A 13,346-nucleotide genomic window follows, 5' to 3' on the forward strand; every position below is an offset into this window, starting at 1 on the left:
AGCATGTTCTTGTTTCGTCAACCATGACTTGGTAGAAATTCTAAGCAATTCGCATTTGCATTGTTAGTATCTCTCGCATTGATGATTGAATCTTCAACTGACAGAAGATTGTCACTAGCAACTGAATTTTACTTAGTACTTTATTCGCTTAGCTGAAACATTGTGAGAATAACATTAATTTTACTTAGTACTTTATTTCTTGTATGGACAAAAATGGAAAAACGAAAGAGGGTCTTGTTTTGTTTTTTGTTTTTTTTATATATATCAACATGTATTCATTTATTTTCCAGATCAACCACAAACACAAATCAGTAAAACTGATTTAGTGGTTAAGATAAAGGAGGATGGTTGAAGTCTATTTTGCGAATATAATTTCATTTTCAAAAAGAAAAGGACCAAAACTATATCGTTAAAAATAAAGTAGAAAATATATCGATTCCGTTTTTACATTTTCACTTAAAAAGAAATGTAAACACTTTTTTGACCCCTTTCTTTATGAAAAAGAGATTATATTATAACACCCGATTCTCTGCATTACTATTGCCTCCTTATACTCCACACACACACACACACACACACACACACACACACACACACACACACACACACACACACACACGTACAGGATCTAGGTTTTCAAACAGACTATATTTAATTTACGGACAAATTCTTATAACAAAATTAAGCGTGACATGTAGAACGAAGTCTTTTATACAATTTAATCAGTCACAAATCCCTTTCGAACCTGCAACTATTTTGTATCTCTATGACGCCATCATTCGCCCACGCATGGAATATTGTTTCTACGACAAAGAACATATCTGGATCCTCGACTCATTAGTCCATGATGAGCAAAGGATTTTAGAAATCAAAGTGCATAACATGAACACTTCTGCATTTCACTCATGGTTGAGTTAAGCCGGCATCTAATAATAAATCAGTTTTACATAATTTGTAATTGTATCAGCCATGTTTAAGTTGAGCCGACTTCCAATAAATTATACTTGTACCACCAATGGTTGCATCGGGCTAGCTTCAAATAGGTCGCACTTGCATTACCAGATCTCATGTCCTGGAGGTTTCAGCTGCCTATATATAGGCAGCTGAAACTTTGGCATACTTCAGCCATTCCTGGTTCCAGCAATAAATACTAAAACTGAAGGAACTAGCTGCTAGCATGATTCCTGTTTTCACCGTTGTAATTCATGTCTTCGCTGTTGTAAACCGACACTTCAGTGGATCGTTTTTGTGCTTCTTCCAGCCAGCAAGTGTGATTGAAATAATCAACTTGCCTAAGAATTCCTTTTTAGATCATCAAAGAATGTGACCAAACCAGTGAACTCTCCTTTTCAGAAGAGTCTGTGAGGCCGTTGATGTTGTTGCATCTTGCACATATGATGGATGCATTTGGGGATTTGGTCAGAGTAGTTGATGCATAGAATGTTTCGTAGACCGTAACAATGGCTTTACTGTCAAGAGCTCTGCTCTACCAGCTCTACCACTTGATGCTGAGCATATATTCCAGACACATCTGTTAAAAATGATGAAGCAATTTGATATAGTTGCAGATAGTGTACATGTATCTTTTATACAAAGATAACTTAATCGACGTTTATTTTCCTTAAGGCTTTTTTCTTCCTATATATAGTTTATTGACACAAAATAAATACTAAAATATTCCTTACTTCTGGGATTGAGTCATTTTTTGATTCGTGTTTAATTCTTCTCATTAGCCGTAATTTGTAATTAACTGGATAAGTCCTTCATCTCTCACTTTATCTTTTATCGCATATATGTTGAGTCAACTGCTCTTTAATACTTTTTAATATATCTGTTAACATTTAAAGAAAGAATGACTTTCTTTTATGCTAATTTACACAGTGTGTTCGTGTACACCATAAACACGTATGAAAACAAGTGAAGCATGCATGGTCCCCCGTGAGTGCACGGTAAACGAAACGTAAAAAATGACTAAGTTCAGCATTTGCCCCTGCCCCTCTCCCCTCCCTATTGAGCCCCAAAAGTGCCCAAAAGTTTAAATTTGAGTTCAGCATCATGCAAAACTGCTAAATAGACGTACACAGAAAATTTTGGACAAATATGGTAAAATAGTCCCAAAAATGGAGTGTTTTTATTAGCCCTAAAAGAGCCCCTGGGGCACACCCAAGAGTTATCGCGAAGTATAGACAAACAAAATTATATAGAAATCAATTAGTTACAACTTTTCAGAAAGTTTTATAAAAATCCAAGGCATCAATTTTTTTTAATAAGCACAAAAGTTTAAATTTTAGCCATTTTAACCCAAAAGGCACCCTTAGGGTAACAACCAGTGTTTTCTCGGAAAATCCGTTCTGTTACTTTTTTTACTCATATCATGTTTAATGTTTGTACAAATTTTTTTTAAATTCCAAGGCGTACTTATTGAGAAAGACGAACGGACGGACGGACGAATGGACAAAGGTGAATTTACAGATCCACCCTCCTGTTGTCGGGGAACCAATTAGATAGCAAAAAAAAAAAAAAAAAAAATAGGCCATAAATATATTATGCATGAGGATAATATAGACGTAAAAAGACATTTTTAGTTATGCAAAAAGAATTTCTTAAAAGATACTTCAAAGTTTATGAATTGTCGAATAAAATCAAAGTAGAATAAATAATGCTGATGGTCACCGATACGTTTAGTTCATATTAGCAGGGAGACCCGACGTTTCCTGGCACTGACTAAAGATCACTGAATGTTCCACACTTCCAATACTTTTATTGTCATTGAATTCGGTGAAATCGACCACTTTTCAATCCATTCGATTGAGTGTCTGCTCTAGTCAGAGACTCACTGTGGTGCACCGGGAGGAAGCTTTACACGCCTCCCTGCAATGATTTATTATTCCGCAATGCACTGTAGTCTACATTGCACTGTAGGAAACCTACTGTTAATTTTATAAAATTATTTTGAATTAAAGTTTAAACTGCAAAAGTAAAGTATCATGGTTCCTTTGTGCTCCAAACAGAAACATTCATTTTGAACGTGCGCCTATTTTATCAAAAAACCTACTGCCGATTTTATACGCTAGCCGTTCTGTTTGTGCGATGATAAAACCTCTCGAATGCACTTTCATTACAGCTCTGCAGTTTTTAGACGAAATATGAATGTTTGTATTGTTGAGATTAATTGGACAATTTTTCTCATCTTATTATCTGCACAGCGTTTCGGTCGATGTAACCTCTGACCTTCGTCAAGTGTAAAAGTCGCCATGTTTTGGCAAGAAAAAATCGGGGGAGGGGGGTAGCTCTGCAATCTAAGATTTCGAATTTTTGGATCTAGTTGAAAGTAAGTTTACACAACGTATAAAGATAATTTAATTATCAGGGAACCCCAGTGGTATAATTTTTAACTTATTATCATTATAGTTTAAATTAAATCCATCAACCAATTGTAAATTCTTAGAAACATATGTACCTATTTACAATGCCTCCCCACGGGACAGAGTTAGACACCAGGGTCGTTTTTTAACGTGGAGAAAAGGTACAAAAGTAAAAATTGTCTCAGTCGTGAAGGATTTCTCATCCACTGAAAGAGAACGAGAAATGGAAATGCCGCATCTGAAGAACAGATGGTATTTATTTGCTCCCCCACTGAGCAAATTAGGCACAAGGCCGTTTTTAATGTGAGGTAAAAACCAGCTCCCCAAAAAGGGGTCACTCTGGTTACCAAAAATAATAATTGTCCCAGTATAGAGGGTTTCCCCTCCATTGACTGGTACAAATTATCTTAAGTGCAGTATCTGCCGGAACAGATACTACACTTTGATCTTGGCCAAAAGGCCAAATGTAGCTAACTAAGAGGTTGCTGGTTTCAGTATGGTTAATCACGTGTTTTATGCTTTTTTTTTAAACCAGATGTTTATTATTTATTTTTTTTATTTTTTGATATGTTATCATTAGGGCTATGACAGCAGAATATTCTTTTCGTTGTTTTGACTCGAGTATATATCCGGCAGAGTTAGACACAATTAATCAACCGAGAATCACATCACTCCATATATACATAAAGCATACAAGATATCAACGGATACACACTCGAGAGTCAAAACAATGAAAAGAATATGTTGTTGTTGTAGCCCTAGTTATCATTATGACTGATAGGAGATTTAAAAAAAAGAAAAAAAAGTTGGGGGGGAGCAAGAAAAAGCAGTTGTGATTTTAACTTTGGTTAAAATTGAACTTCCTGCTTTAATCAATTTTTTTCGACTACCGAATTCCGATACTTATCTGAGGCATTCCGATACAAAACCTATCTAAAAAACACTCCCATACACAAAGTATATTTGCATGAAATTTAAGCTGTTTCGGAGTTCATAGGGAACTCACTCACACAAACATACGCAGGCAAAATATTTTTTTATATATTAGTAAAGGGTGCTTATGTACTTTTGGTACCGCGCTATTTTTAAATAGTTTTTTTTTTCAGGTTAAATTCAAGTTTCACGATATCTTTGTTTTATTATTAAATTATTGTATTATTAAATTGTTAGGTGGAAGCACAGAATAGTTACAAAACACCCTCTCTTTCCCGTGTTAAGAATGGCATACCAAATAAAGTTATTATTTTAGCGCGATACCAAAAATACATAAGTACCTATCAAAGATATTAAATTTTCTTAACTATTCCATAAGAATCAAACCATTCCAATCGTTCGGCTTTTCTACCTCTTGAAATAAAAGTTCTTTAAATAGATGATTAATACAACTTATCGATTTCTTTTTTTTCCCTTTCTCAGCCTGTTTTCTTTCGTTTTGAAAACATTGCTAAGACCAAGAGAATCAAATGGCACATGTAACAATCCTACAAGTTTTAATGATTTCCGATGACAAAACCGTCATTAGACCATGTTGCGAATTTATGTTTGTTTGTTTTTTTGTTTTTTTTTTTTCAAATGGTTACAGCAAATCTAATTAATTACTATTCAGGTTTTTCGGGTCTCGAAATAAATTTGCACTCTTTCTACAGTTGATGAAATCGAATAAGATGAACTCTAAATGCGCGAATGTTTTAATTTTTATTCTATTGAATTCATCATTTGCTGGTGAAATGGTGTATTTGCAAGTAACCGATTGATTATTCAACAAGTTCGCTTTAATTAAGATTTCATTTGACGAAGAATAAAGAAGAAAAAAAAAACGAAATTTTGTTACCAAGTTTTAGAATTATGAAAATAGTTCATCTTTCAATCAAATTATTTGAAAACGGCTTAATCTATCTATCTATCTATCTATCTATCTATCTATCTATCTATCTATCTATCTATCTTTCTTTGTATATATCTCTGTATATATATATATATATATATATATATATATATATATATATATATATATATATATAAAGGTGAACGTGTCTATGTGTGTGTCTGTATGTCTGTGTACATTTCCCTACGCAATAACTCTGTCAATTTTAAGTCTACGGACTCGAAATTTGATATACAGGCTACTAAGATTTGGGAAAAGCTTTGTAATTCGTTTTCGACCAGAAATTTGGCTATTAAGGGGTCAAAGTTCAACGATTTGACCTTTGAAAACTCTACCAAACTCCTCTGCCAATTTCTGGTCTAAACATTTGAAATTTTACATAAAGGGTATTCAGAGATAGGGCAAGCTTTTTAATCGGTTTGGGTCGAAAATTCTTAGTTACCAATATACAAAAGTATGTATGTACGTATGTATGTATGTATGTATGTATGTATGCCTAAAACTTTGGGCAGAGGCGACGGATTTTACCAAGTTTAGTATCGTGTTGAAGTTCGACCTTTTAGACGACAAATATCGAAAAATTTGCTAAAAACATTGATATCTTCACCTTCAACTAGGCACTTTTCTACAGGGGGAGTCGCTTTTTTCGCCGATAATTTTGAAAGTCACGCTCTCCTTTCGATTGTCTAACCTTAATTTAAACCTGCGTCATTTTCAGTTTGGCGGTGGTCGTAACAGCAAAGACGTCAGATTTTTCCCCCGTTCTTTTCCTCTTTCGCGGTACGGGTTCGAGCCTACTTCCTAATACCACTCTTTTCTTTCTTTTTTTTTTTTGCTTTACATACACACCCAAACACCGGGCAACGCCGGACTGAAATGCTAGTATATCTATAAAAGTGTGTGTGTGTGTGTGTGTGTGTGTGTGTGTGTGTGTGTATATATTTCCCTACTCAATAATTCAATTTTCAGTCTACAGATTCGAAATTTAATATACAGAGGATTGAGATTTGGGAAAATCTTTGTGATCTAGTTTTGGCTAGAAATTTGGCTGTGAAGGGGTCAAAGTTTTGTGATACGTTTTGAATGAATTCAATTATACGAAAGTGCATTTGTACCTAAATGCGAGTTGGGAATAATTTTCCCTTTAACCAAATTGGTACCCCCACATAGGGAGCGGCATATATATTATTTTGAAAATATAATTATCCACTGACACGTGTTTCGTTGTCTACGACTCATCAGAGTGGCTGAATAGCAAAGACTAAAACAACCAACATCTAAGTAAATCGCGATATATCCAAACAGTCGTGCGAGATGGATGAGCAGTAAGGGCTCATTACCGTGGGGTCCCGATTTCGAATCTTGCTAGATTCAGCCACTCTGATTAGTTTTAGACGACTAAACACGTATCAGTGGATAATTATATTTTAAAAATAATATATATGCCGCTCCCCATGTGGGGGTACCAATTTGGTTAAAGGTAAAAGTATTCCCAACTCGCATTTAGGTAAAAATGCACTTTCGTAAATAATTGAATTCATTCAAAACTTATCGCAAAAAACAAAAACAAACAATATCTAAGTAAATCGCGATATATCCAAACAGTCGACATGAATGAGTGGTAAGGGGTTTAAGGCTCATTACCGTGGGGTCCCTATTTCGAATCTCGCTAGATTCAGCCACTCTGATCAATCGTAGACGATGAAACACGTGTCAGTGGATAATTATATTTTAAAAAATAATATATGCCGCTCTGCAGAGGGTATCATATTGGTCAAAGGGAAAATTATTTCCAACTCGCATTTAGGCAGACATGCACTTTCGTATAAATAATTTAGTTCGTTCAAAAAGTATCGCTAACAAAAACCAATAAAAAACATCTCTCTCTCTCCCTCTCTCTCTCTCTCTCTCTCTCTCTCTAACTCTCTCTCTCTCTCTCTATATATATATATATATATATATATATATATGTATATTTATTCCGTCTTCATAAAGGATATATATATATATATATTCATATATATATATATTCATAAAGGATATCTATCTATCTATCTATCTATCTATCTATATATATATATATATATATATAAATATATATATATATATGTATATATATATATATATATATATATATATATATATATATATATATATATATATATATATATATCCTTTATGAAGACGGAAGGATCGGTCGAAATTATGTCCTTGCAAAAAAAAAAAAAAATTTTTTCTTTCATAATATTTTGTACTCCTGGACGTTACTAATAGAAGTTGAATAAGGATATAAATTATAAACTTTTATACTTTTCGTATTCACTTTTTATACATTTTCATATATATATATATATATATATATATATATATATATATATATATATATATATATATATATATATATTGCAAAAGTTCAGCCTTGCCTCGACAGTCGAGCTGTATACTTCTTCCATTCTTTTTTTTTTACGCACATTTTATCTTTCTTTTAATAATATATAGGAATTCTTTCCCTTTTCCTTATACATATTTGTGAATTATTCCACGGATTTCTGCCTTTTGGATTACTTAGGATCATCTTCCAATTACGCGATTCTCTTGGATTTTACTTTTGCGAATGGAAATTTAACGAACTTTCTTGGATTTTGCATCTTTGGATTTTATCGTCATTAGATATTTTACCCTTCACCAGACTGTCTATTCACGTGAAATCATTTTCTATTCACCCTATTCCCTCTGCTTCACTTTTTGTTATCAAGTAAGATCTATGACTTACTTGTAGTTTCATTTAATACTTTTGCAGGCAAAATCCGATCCCGCATTTTGCTAAATCCTACCCTCTGATGAGAAGGAACATATTTCTTCTAAACTCCGCGGATTAAGGACTATCCATTTATTTAGTGTTTTCTTTTTAAAATCAAATATGTTTTTCCAAAGTGTTTTTTTTTAACATGTTTTATTAACTACTTGTTCTTATTATAGCTCTATCTCCTATTTGGCTTTATCGAGCTTTTACATCTGGTTGAGATTACTTTATAAATGTTAATTCTTTAACATTTATAATTTACTTTAGTTTTACCATCTTGGATCATTTTGGTAAACTTAACTGTAATTCTTATTTATATATATATATATATATATATATATATATATATATATATATATATATATATATATATATATATATATATATATATCGTTTGGGCGATCGGGTTTCGATCCTGGCTTGAGGTAGATGCTTGTCTAGCCGCACTGATGAGCTATTAAACAGCGAAACAGTACTGTATGTGGGCGACTATAATGCTCCCTATCTTAGGTTGAGCATTTAGGAAGTGATATACAAATTGCCATTAGCGTATGAAGCGATGCTCTTTGTGTAAACAAATTGAGTTTGGTACTTTGGACAATGTCAAAGCATTATTAATTCACTGCTCGCACTGCAGCAGCCGTATAGCGGTTGGAGGCTCCTAATGTCGTTTGGGTGATCGGGTTTCGATCCTGGCTTGAGGTACTTGCTTGTCTAGCCATACTGATGAGCTGTGAGACAGTACTGTATGGTGATGACTATGTATATTAGGCACCGCCAAAACTGGGGGGGGGGGCAGGTAAGTACTTTTTGACGGACCGTCTTTTTAAAAATCTACCAAAAATCAGGTAATTATCCAATAAATACGAAATTTTCAGCGATTATTAAGAGAAGAATGAACTTTATAACAGTGTACTTATTTTTCATAAACGATATCTATATATATATATATTTTTTTTTGCTTACAACCCCTCCCCTTGTTTTGAGGGGGTTCCAAATATGCTTAAAATATTCATCTGAAACTGAACAAAACATATTGTGTTGTTGTAAGGGACAGGATTATAGATTAAAAAAAAAATTGTTTGCATACCTTATTTTGACGTCTGAATATCAGAACTTCGATTGTGTTTAATTATCCCGCTTTTGAGTTTTGAAGTGTGAAATTCGGTGAATATGTTAAGTAAAATAATTAATTCAAGTTAAGCAAAACAAAAATTTTTTTTAAATATTTATACGAAAAAAGCCATTTTAAAATCTTTGATAAATAAATTAACAATTTTTTTAGCGAGCCGAATAATGCATGACCATTATTAAACAGGGCATGCTTTGAAGAATCGATACAAAAAAAAATCCGATGAATATTGTGCCCTTTGTGTTAAAAATAGCATCATTTTTTCGATCCCGTTTGAAAACGTTTGCCGCCTTTCGACTACAGTGGACCAAACGCGCTGAAATAATTTTTTTTTATTCTGCTTTAAATTGCACCCCCCATTTTGGGGAGCCTGGCCCCCACACATATACACATTAAAAACCAAACTCATACAAATGGTCACCTATCTGGTACTAGCCAGCCTCAGCGTTTATAATACATTGAAATTTTCGTCACTGAAAAATAGTTTTTTTTTGGCCTGTTTGGTCTTCCATAGTTTGCTTTTTATCAAGTACAAACGTAAACATTGTCTAGATCGACGCGAAGTAACTGGTTGCCTATATGAATAATTGGAATTATTTGAAATCCAGGTACTTATATTATAATATTTTTGCATGTTCTCATAGAAAATCACCCTAAATCTTAGTTAAACAACAAATAAATAAATAAATTATTTCAAAAACCTTCTTTTTTTTTAATACGTTTTTTGTGCAAGACAAAAAATGTCAATTGTTAACTTTTTGGGAAAATTTAACATTTAAAATTTAATTAAAAATAGTAGAAAAACTTTTACATTATTCTGCTTTCTATATGATAAAATTCAGGGTTTTATCTTTCTGGAAAAAAAAGTTACTCAGAAATAATGGATTTTAATAAATGTAATTTCGTTTTGAAAAACAACAACAACTTGATTTTTCGGCCATTTTTGGCGGTGTCTAATGTATATATATATATATATGTATATATATATGTATATATATATGTATATATATGTATATATATATGTGTGTATATATATGTATGTATATATATGTATATATATGTATATATATGTATGTATATATATGTATATATATGTGTATATATGTATATATATGTAAATATATATGTATATACATGTGTGTATATATGTGTGTGTATAAATATATGTGTATATATATGTGTATATATGTGTGTATATATATATATGTATATATATATATATGTAAATATATATGTATATATGTGTGTATATATATGTGTGTATACATATGTGTGTATATGTGTATATATACGTGTATATATCTGTATGTGTATATATATGTGTATATATATGTATATATATATGTATATATATATTTATATATATATATGTATATATATATGTATATATATGTATATATATGCATGTATATATGTGTATATGTATATATATGTATATATATATATATATATATATATATATATATATATATATATATATATAAAATTACGCGCTTTGGATTTTACTTGTGCGAATGGAAATTTGATTAACTTTCTCTGATTTACTTTTTTGGATTTTACCGTCATTGGATACTTTACCTTTTACCAGACTATCCATTCACGTGAAATCACCCTTTTCTTTACCATATTCCCTCTGCTTCACTTTTTGTTATCAAGTAAGATCTTTGACTTACTTGCAGTTTCATCAAATACTTTTGTATGCAAAATCCGATCCCGCATTTTGCTACCCTCTTATAAAAAGGAACATATTTCTTCGAAACTCCGAGGATTAAGGACTATCCACTTATTAAGTGTTTCCTTTTCAGATTAAATATGTTTTTAACTCTTTTTCAACGTGTTTTTTAACATGTTTTATTAACTCTTTGCTCTTATATATATGTACATATATAGATATATATGTATATATGTATATATGTGTATATATATATATGTATACATATGTATATATATATGTATATATGTATATATATGTATATGTATATATATGCATACATATATATGTATGTATATATATGTATGTATCTATATGCATGTATGTATATATATATGTATATTTATATGTACATATATATATATATATATATATATATATATATATATATATATATATATATATATATATATATATATATAGTGAGAATAACACTGAAGATAAAAATTTTACTTAAACTGTATATTTATATGGAGAAAATTTTTATATATTACTCCATCTTTTGTACTGACAAAATTTTATCTAATCATTTATCTTTTGTAGTGACAAGATTTCACTTAGTATTTTATCCGTTGGCTAAAACATTGTAAAAATAACACTAAAAATAAAAATTTTCCTTAATACTTTCACTTTTGTATGGACAATATATTTGCATGACATTTCTCTACCGAATTGCAAAAAAAACCATTGTCGCTTTTAAAGTAGGTACGTGTGCTCTTTTATTTTCACAGAATTACAATTAAAAACTGATTTCTTCAAGTTTACTTTAAAAGAAAGTTTTCTTAGTTTGTAAAATCTATATATATATATATAAAAGTAAACTTGTGTGTGCGTGTGTCTGTGTGTGTTTGTTTTGAATGGTCTCTACCAAACTACTCTGTCAATTTCTGGTCTACAGGCTTGAAACATGATATATATGTGATTCGGACCTGTGAAAAAAATTTGATATTAATTTAAATCGGTAAGATGGCTGTCAAGAGGTCAAAATTGAAAAATTGGAAGTTGGCATATGTAATTCGACTTAAAGTGATCCTCAGCACATGCACAAATTGATATTTATACATTTAAGTCAGTATATTTGATAAGCTTTCATATGCATATCGTCTTAGCTCAGATGATATTGAATAATGCTGGAGAGCTAAATGTTTTTGTTTTGATCTTAGCTGATGACACTCAAGTCACATAGATATTTTTTTAACTTTTGAAATCACTACTGGGTACAATATAATAATCAATAGAGAACTGGCTCGATAATGATAGATACGAAATCTACATAAACTTTCGCCAAACTTTTGCAAGAAACACTCGACTAGCTACAGCTACAATTAACAATTCCCTCCACTCCCTATCTGTGCCTAAATCTAAATGTAGATTCCATGAATAAAGCGTTTGTCTGGTCTACTTTCCATCTTGCTATAACATGGTCGTCTTCAAGCTCAATGCAAACAAGTTCTTGTTGAGTCATCCTTTTAAATAATAAAATTACACCCAGTTTCCACTACTAATGATTACTATGCTGTTGCCCCAATTATCACCATACACACATTATCCTCGAATAGCCTTCAGACCTTGATAAATCTTGATAAATGGTACCCCCCCCCCATTGTAAATGAAAATACTTCGAAGTCTGATATGTTTTGCCTAATAATTAACTTATGATTGTTAAATCTACATATAAATGTAATTTTGTTTCACCAATATATTCACGATTTGGACATTTTGTACAAGAAGTGTCATATATTAAATTGGGACTATCACAGATAAGGTGTGGTGGTTGTATTATTATACCTACCGATCGCAACAAAGCAGCACTCATCCTAGGCAGGTTGAACTGACTTACCCCAAATGAGGAAGTTTCATGGGAATATTAAATTCACAAGCGGTCCTCAGTCATTTGCATACCTCTGTCAGAGGAGATTACAACGTTTTTTTTTTTGCATCCTTGCAGGAAGGTGTCAACGTCCTCCTACATACAGTGCCTCGTATTTACAAATGGTTACCCATCTGGTACTGACCAGTGTCAATGTTGCTTAAATTTTGTGATCTAACCAGAACCAGTAGTTCAAAGTGATTATGCCCAATATTTTATCTATTACCCTCAACAAATATGACAAGCAGCAAAATCCTACCTCTACACAGTAGAGATCCCTAGATGTTATAATATTTTTGATTTAATAATGGGGTATGATCCCACACAGTCAGGCGATTCTACTTATAAACGATGCTGCTAGGAACTGACGAATCAAATTAATTCACGTTCTGCTACCAACCAATTATAAACCAAAATTGCTCCATAAATATTAAACATTTTCTGTAGCAATTTCGCATGTTTTTTCCATCTCGACACGGTAAGAATATTTTGCTCTGTGGAACTGTCTACTGCAAACCAGTCACCTCTCAATACTTGTGTGGAACAACGAACCATCGGAAACTGTTCTGAAACCAAACAT

At 31.9% G+C, this 13,346-nt stretch overlaps 1 protein-coding gene across 2 annotated transcripts in view; it reads left to right on the plus strand.

Annotated features, from left to right (window-relative positions):
• The window catches only part of LOC145293106 (dynein regulatory complex protein 9-like), a 1,598,532-nt gene that overhangs the window by 923,176 nt on the left and 662,010 nt on the right, over positions 1–13,346 (plus strand). The gene's annotated exons all lie outside the window — the stretch shown is intronic.

The sequence above is a fragment of the Euprymna scolopes genome, chromosome 14 (genome assembly GCF_053919585.1).
Source record: "Euprymna scolopes isolate OS-2025 chromosome 14, ASM5391958v1, whole genome shotgun sequence".
In the NCBI taxonomy this organism is placed as follows: Eukaryota; Metazoa; Mollusca; class Cephalopoda; order Sepiida; family Sepiolidae; genus Euprymna; species Euprymna scolopes.